Source organism: Cataglyphis hispanica, chromosome 9 (genome assembly GCF_021464435.1).
Source record: "Cataglyphis hispanica isolate Lineage 1 chromosome 9, ULB_Chis1_1.0, whole genome shotgun sequence".
Classification (NCBI taxonomy): domain Eukaryota; kingdom Metazoa; phylum Arthropoda; class Insecta; order Hymenoptera; family Formicidae; genus Cataglyphis; species Cataglyphis hispanica.
In genome coordinates this window covers 2,379,652-2,387,753 of record NC_065962.1, presented here as the reverse complement: position 1 = coordinate 2,387,753, position 8,102 = coordinate 2,379,652, and positions in this window count along the sequence as shown.

Here is an 8,102-nt window from a genome sequence, read left to right as displayed (position 1 = left end):
AAAGCTAAGGAGCTAAGGAGAAAGAACTAAATATCAAGGAAAAAATAAATTTTACGTAAGTTAACCCATTTGCATCAAAGCGCGGAATAATCCGCGGGTCGCGACAGTCGACTATCACCATGCGCGGAATATTCCGCGGGTCGCGACTGTCAGCTATCACCAAGCGCGGAATATTCCGCGGGTCGCGACTGTCAGCTATCACCAAGCGCGGAATAATCCGCGAGCCGCGACTGTCAGCTATCACCAAGCGCGGAATAATCCGAGAGCCTACGTTGCTTGTTCTTACCAGTTGCAAAATATCCTTCAGTTGCATCAGACCACGTTCAACCACTTGTGTGAGCGTTTCAGTTCTTTGAGTTTAATATACATCAGTGTATTCTAAAAAAGTTTTACTTTTTCTGTGAAAACCTTTCAAACTGCCACTATCAGTAAGTATTGCCAATCTATATTTAAATTCAAAATATCCAAGTTTGGAAAGCAATCTTATTTTATAATATAATCTAAAATTTATTATGCCCCAGTGGATATTGAGTATAATGATTCGGAATCAAGTAACGAGATAAGACGTCCTAGAAAACGTTGCCGGAGGATTTCATCAAGTTCTGATAGCGAAAATGAACAGTGCAATAGTTTAATAAATGAAGAATACGTGTGGAAAGCCGAAAATCATACTCCGATTATACATCGTTTTACAAGTGAAGGTGGTGCAAATATAAATACACGGGGTTTGTCGAGAGGGGAGGTTTTTGAACTATTTTTTAACAATGAATTAATTACAAAAGTAATTACGGAAACAAATAAGTATGGTGCAAGCGACGCAGACTTTATACCTCTTAAAGTGGACGAATTAAAAGTATTTATTGCTATAAATATTTTAATGAGTCTAATTTCCAAGCCCACGGTTCAAAGCTATTGGTCAACAGATAAAAGTATAGAAACTCCGTATTTTAAAAATGTCATGAGCCGTAGGTGATTTATTTCTATCTCACAAAATTTACACTTTTCCAGTGCAAATAATCCTAATGACCCACTGTCTAAAATTCGGGAAGTTATTGAAATTGTAAAGAAAACTTTCATTCGCATGTATGTCCCAAATAAAAACATTTCCATTGATGAATCACTGATGGCATGTAGAAGTCGTTTACATTACATACAATTTATTCGAACAAAACGTGCGAGATTCGGTGTCAAATTTTATAAACTCTGTGATTCACAATCACGATACATACATAATTTCAATATATATATAGGAAAAGATAAAACTGCTACAGGATCTGCTGGCAGGAATGTTGTATTCAATTTGTTAAAAGAGAGTCAACTATTGCACAAGGGGTATTGCTTATTCATTGATAACTGGTACAGTTCACCAACATTTTTCCGAGAATTATATAATATGAAAACAAATGTATGTGGAACAGTGAGAATAAATAGGAAAAAAATGCCTACAGAATTAAAATCACGCGTATTACAAAAAGGGGAAGCTATTATATTTAGTACAAAAGAGATGGCGGCGATAAAGTGGAAGGACAAGAAAGATGTCGTTATGCTAACTACTATGCACGATTTAAGTTTTGTTGAAGCAGGAAAACCAAACCGATATACTGGAGAAAAGAGTTTAAAACCAACCGCAGTAGTAGATTATAATCAATATATGGGTAGAGTTGATGTTGGCGACCAGATGTTAAGCAAATTTCATACTATTCGACGATGTAAAAAAGCCTATAAAAAAATGTTTTTTTATTTTATTGACATGATGTTGTTGAACACTTATGTAATTTTTAAAAATCATAAGAAAGATCGAGCGTTTCATGTGTTTAAACAGTTATTAGCTGAAGAAATTATTGATAAATATTTACCTAACATAAATGTAAATAAGGCATCTGTCAATGATTCCATTACGAGATTTACAGGCAGACATTTTCCTGTACGGATACCTGCAACTGCAGCAAAGGGAAATAAAACTTCAAAACGATGCGTTCTATGCCTAAGTAAGTCAATTCGAAGGGAGACAGTCTTTAAATGCCATGTTTGTGATAAAGCATTATGTATTGACCATTTTAAAGAATTTCACGAACGTTAATTTATTTTAATTAAAATAAGTTTATTTTATTTATAAAAAATATTTGTTTTTCCTTTTGTGTAAAAAAATGTAATATAACACTGTATCAATCGTTTAAAAAGTACATTCTTAATAAATTCGATGAATTTTTATCATGAATTATCATCGATAATTTCGGTGCCTGTTACTACACATACGATCGACCGCGCGTGGTGATACGCGTCAGTCGTTTGTTGAACGTCGCTGATGTTTCGATGCGGAGGCTTAAGTAGAGCGATGATGCAAATGGGTTAATACATTTACTTTTTAATATCTTATGATCCGACTGCTTGAGAATCTTTCTGAATCCCAGGGTAAACTCGGTGTAGGCAGAGTGACCCAAAATTTAAAATAAAAACAATTATTTTTTTGTTGTGTATTAACGTTGAGACGTAACATAATAAATTTTTGGTGGCAGCGGTGGGATTGATATCAGAAATCAAGCTGTCGATCATTATTTTAATCAAACAATTCTTTCAGCCTAGTGCGTGTTATATTCGTATTTTATTTTTATTAAACACGGGAGTGCTCGTTTAAATTTTTCATGATCATTAGAAGTACCTTTATTTAATTTTGACAGTGTTCGAATATATACAGGGTGTCCGATAATTCGCGGATTACCCTTTAAGGGAAGGTAGAGGGTGTTATTCTGAATAGAAAAGTCCTGTACCATTTTGTGATTTTCTCAATATTTAAGAAAATATTAATTTTAAAAGATCAGCCAACGAAGTACCGCGAAAAGCTCGTGGCGCGAAAATGCCTCCCACTGTCAATTGATTCTCGGTCCGCGGCGAAGCAATGGGAGGAGCAGTTTGCGAGCATGCTTCGCTATGGCAACCAAAAGAAATACACACATAATGCGCGCTCCGTTTTATGTATGTGATCTTTTCATTATGTGTGTATCTTTTTGGGTTGCAATAGCGAAGCATGCTCGCAAACTGCTCCTCCCATTGCTTCGCCGCGGACCGAGTATCAATTGACAGTGGGAGGCATTTTCGCGCCACGAGCTTTTCGCGGCACTTCGTTGGCTGATCTTTTAAAATTAATATTTTCTTAAATATTGAGAAAATCACAAAAGGGTACAGGACTTCTCTATTCAGAATAACATCCTCTACCTTCCCTTAAAGGGTAATCCGCGAATTATTGGACACCCTGTATATATTTTTATCTTTCGAGTGAAGTACTTATTTAATCCAAACATTACTCATTTGATTTTTATATTAGATTTTACCGCGTCTGAGAACGTGTATTTGACGTATACTTAATTCGGATTTACCACTTTCATATATATTTGATTTTAAAACTCTGATTCAATTATTCTACTTGCACGTGACGTTCCACAATTTTAAATTTTTAGTGGCAATTAGTATATTCTGGAATAGCGGCATAGAGCTGGTGTAACGGCTCGTCGTTATTTAGGAATCTTGTGTGACGTCCCCGCATATTTTTGATTTCTATAAATAATGATAAATAGATATAACATATGTAGCGGACGTTTTCTAAATTCATATGTATAAAATTTTAAAGTATTATTCAGTAATTATTCTTGATCACCCGGTATATAGACTTAACGTATATGCTCCCGCACATATGACTAATAAATAAAGCACTGAGATTTATTCATCTAAAAATAGTAGTAAGATAGAATTAATTAACTTTAGGACACCTAGTATATAAGTAAGTATATTTAATAAGTACAATAATTAATTCGTAATATATTTAATCACTATAGAATAGAACACACATACATATACGTTTACACATATACACACACCAATAGGAATAGGATTAAGAGTTAAAATTAATAATTATAACATTTATTATATTCAACGTTATATAATACATTTATAATAGTACACCCTATGTATTATAAAAAGTCAAGCGAGCGCGCCGATCAATACTTTTGTCCGCCTGCTGATAAGACCCAGCCCGGAGACAAAGGCATAGCTAGTGCATAAGCTCTTGGAGGCTGATGCAACGCACAGAAGGCCCGTGCAATATCCCCACAATGGAGAGTCCCCACCTAGTACACCAACAACGCCACCTACTCCAGGCATAATCGAGGGAGTCCGATGCAGCAGGCGCAGAGCTCATTACTATTCTTCACCTCGACTAGTACGGTCATACTAACTAGTAGAGTCTCCGGCCCGAGCGGTCTTATAATCCCGAGTAGTAATCCGGCGTCCGCGTCGTCAAGCATCTTTTTTATTGTCCATACGGACTTAGAATTTTCTATTGTTCTGCGTTACGACCAGTACGGTCTTATAATTATTCCATTATAATTTACCAAAGCTTCGACTTTATTACGAGACACGCGCAAGGTGTCTATTAGTTGTACAAGTAATATTAAATAGTAATAAACATTTTATATATTCATTGAGTGTGTTACCAATTCAATAACATCTACCTGGATTCCATATCCTGCATAAGGACCTTAAACATAAGGAGCTGAGAAGCAAGGATTAAATATACAGTAAAAATTTAAATATTGTGTAAGTTAAAGGACCTATCTAATTATATCTAACAAGTGACATATTGACAAAATCTCTGAGTCCCTGGGTAGACCCGGTGAAATGCAGGGTGACCCAAAACAAATATAATACGAATTAATATAAAGAATCTAAAAGATAGAATCTCTATTTTATTAATATTTTTTTTATTATGTATCGACGTTGAGACGTAACAGCTGATTGATCACTAATCACCATCTATTGAAGTGGAACGATGGACACGGCAATTACGGATCGATGAAGAGACTTGTTGGAGACGCCGTTTGCCGTGGAACTCGTCCTGATTTCATGATGTGCATATACGTCAAAGGCTACGAAAAAAAGAAGTGGCTTACCGAGATTCTAGAAGACGTCGAGGATCGCGATGTCACCGTCGAGACCATCGACGCGATTTTGAAGACCATCGTTCGGCTAGAAATATTGAACGCTTTGCGGGTCCTTCAGGTATAGGATATCACGCGAAGAATTGAGCGTTGGAGAACGTTTGTAAATTGCACGACTAGTGGTTGGAGCAAAGCAACGATTTAAACGATATTTAATTTTAATGTATTATATAATCATAAATTACATTCTATAAATTATCAAATTGTACATCGTATTATCAAATTGTATATCGTATTATAAATCATACAATATATCATTATATTAATATATCATATTATAAACCAAATAATATATCATTATATTAATATAATAAACTATTTAATTATATATCTTATTTTTAAAAAATGTATTTCTCATATTTAAATATACGTATTAATGACAATGATAATCGTTCACCACATATCTCCTACCTCTATAACATTTAATATTTTAAATACTTTATATTTTAAATACTTTATATTTTAAATATTTTATAGATTTTATATTTTTACGCGTAATAAAAATATATTTTTTAAAAAATAAAAATTTATTCGTACTATTATACGAACTATTATAAGAAAAAAGCGAGAGAAGGACGAAGCGAAACGAGCAGCGTTATTTTAAATATTTTAAATCTTTTACGCATTGCGTAATAAAAATATATTTTTCAAGAAATAAAATTTGCGTACTATTATACGAACGAATCTTTTTTATTTATCGCGACCGCGTATCCTCGAAGAGGAAAGCGAGAAAAAGACGGAGCGAGACGAGTAGTCGCCGCGTTATTTTAAATATTTTAAATATTTTATTTTTTAACGCATCGTGTAATAAAATTTATTCTTATTATTATACGAACGAATCTTCCATATTTGTGACGACCGCGATAAGAGCGAAGTATAACGAGAAACAAAAACGAAGTGAGATACGACGTTTTGCGAGACTAATTAGAGAAGGATAAACTATGCGTGGAAAAGGAAGAGGAGACGCAGAGAGTTAAATAACATTGTTTTAAATTATAAACGATTTTATTTTATATCATAATATTTATAATAATGAACGTGTACATATAATAAAATGTATATGTGATTTATAATAAAATGTATATGTAATTTATAATAAAATGTACATGTAATTTATAATAAAATGTATATATAATTTATAGTAAAATATATATGTAATTTATAATAATAAATGTGTATATATAATAAAATGTATATGTAATAATAAAATATATACGTAATACTAAAATATATATGTAACGATAAAATATATAATAAAATGTATATAATAAAATACATATATGATGAACGTGGATAAAGAATTCTCCATTCTCTTTGCAAATAAACAAAATATAATAAACACTGTTATTAGCCAATGAATTTTTTACAAGTTATAAGATCGCAAAAATACTCACCGCGCTACACGTTCTCGTCGTCGCTCACCAATGGTTCGGCCTCCTCGAAGCTTACCGATGGATCGCTCTCCTCGTTGCCGCGATCGCGAGAATCGCGCAACGCCGTGCAAATTCTTTTGGTTTGTGCCGCTATTACTCTTGATTTATTAATAAGCTCAAAGAGCGTCTCTCGCGCGATCTTCACGAAATCCTCTATTTTGTTTCTAAAAAAACAAAAAGTTGGTAAAAAAATAAAAAGAGATAAGAGATAAAAAGAATCGAGTAAAAAATAAACGTTTTTGCGCGTCTAATACTTACATTAGTTCCAGAATCTCGTCGCGTCCCTCCACTCGTAACTCGACTTTGAAATATTTGGGACTCTCCTTTAACACTCCTTCCGCTTCTTCTCGCAAATCGGTCGCGATATCTTGTAAAATAGTTGAGTTAAGGGGATCCATAAGATCTGTTTTACCGATCAAAACGCAAATATTAAGTTAATGTGCATAATCTTTTTATTTATTATAAATATCGATAAATCCTTTTCCATAATTAAAGTATATAACGTACCTATAATAACGTACTCGGGTAGATATGATTTCATATAAAAAGTGAAAAAAAATTACAAAATTACAGTTTAGTTATCGGCTTCTGCCGTCAACATTTATTTAATACAAAAAATTTGTAATCTGCACGTGCCTAATCAGTAACAATCCGACTTGGCATTTCATCAAAGAGAATCAGTGAACTTAGAGAAATGAGTTTAGAAGCTTTGTAAAAAAGATAATGCAATCTAAAATTTTCGCATGTGTGTGCGAGATCGAGGCTCAAGAGTAAAACAGTGCAGTAGATTAGTTGTGTGATGTCGCGATAGACAGAGCTGCAATCTTACACGACAAAAACATAATCGTACTATCTTCGTCTCATTCATGTGTATAGAGCAATATACATGTGTGCAGAGTATGCATACACTAACATTATTACAATTTCTCTATCTTTTTTCTTTCAATCACTCTGTCTCTTTCTAATCGCTCGCTCACTATGTACTACGTATCGTTTCATACTTCTCGCATATTCACTTATAATTCACTTGCGCTTCTCTCTCTCTCTCTCTCTCTCTCTCTCTCTCTCTCCTTTTGTTCATTTATTATCCTTTTATTCCTATTATTATATATTTGTTCAATATTTATTATTCTATTTTATTCTTATCTTTCTACACAAAAATAAATAAATAAATAAATTTATGTATTTTTATTTTATATAACATAAATGAGATGTACAAGTTATTTTTTTTTATTTTAATACAACAAATGTATATACAGAAACATACACACATATATAATACTTTTTTTATTCATAAAATTACAATATTTCATTTATGCTCTATAAAATATAAAAGATGAATAATGAATAAAAATGAATTAATTTATCAAGTAGAAAAAAAAATCAAAATCAAAATCAAATAAATAAAAGAATATAATAATGGGAATAAATGAATACAAGCAAAAAAAGAAAAAAAAGAGAAAGAGAGAGAGAGAGAGATAGAGAGAGAGAGAGACGGACAGACGGATAGATGCAGACAGACAGACAAACAGTTCAAAAAAATTATATATATATTTTTAAAAAATCTTTATTTTGTTTATATTTAAAATACAATATACGAGTGTGTGTGTGTGTGTGTGTGTGTGTGTGTGTGTGTGTGTATGTGTGTGGAAACTAAAATTATATACTAAAAACTAAA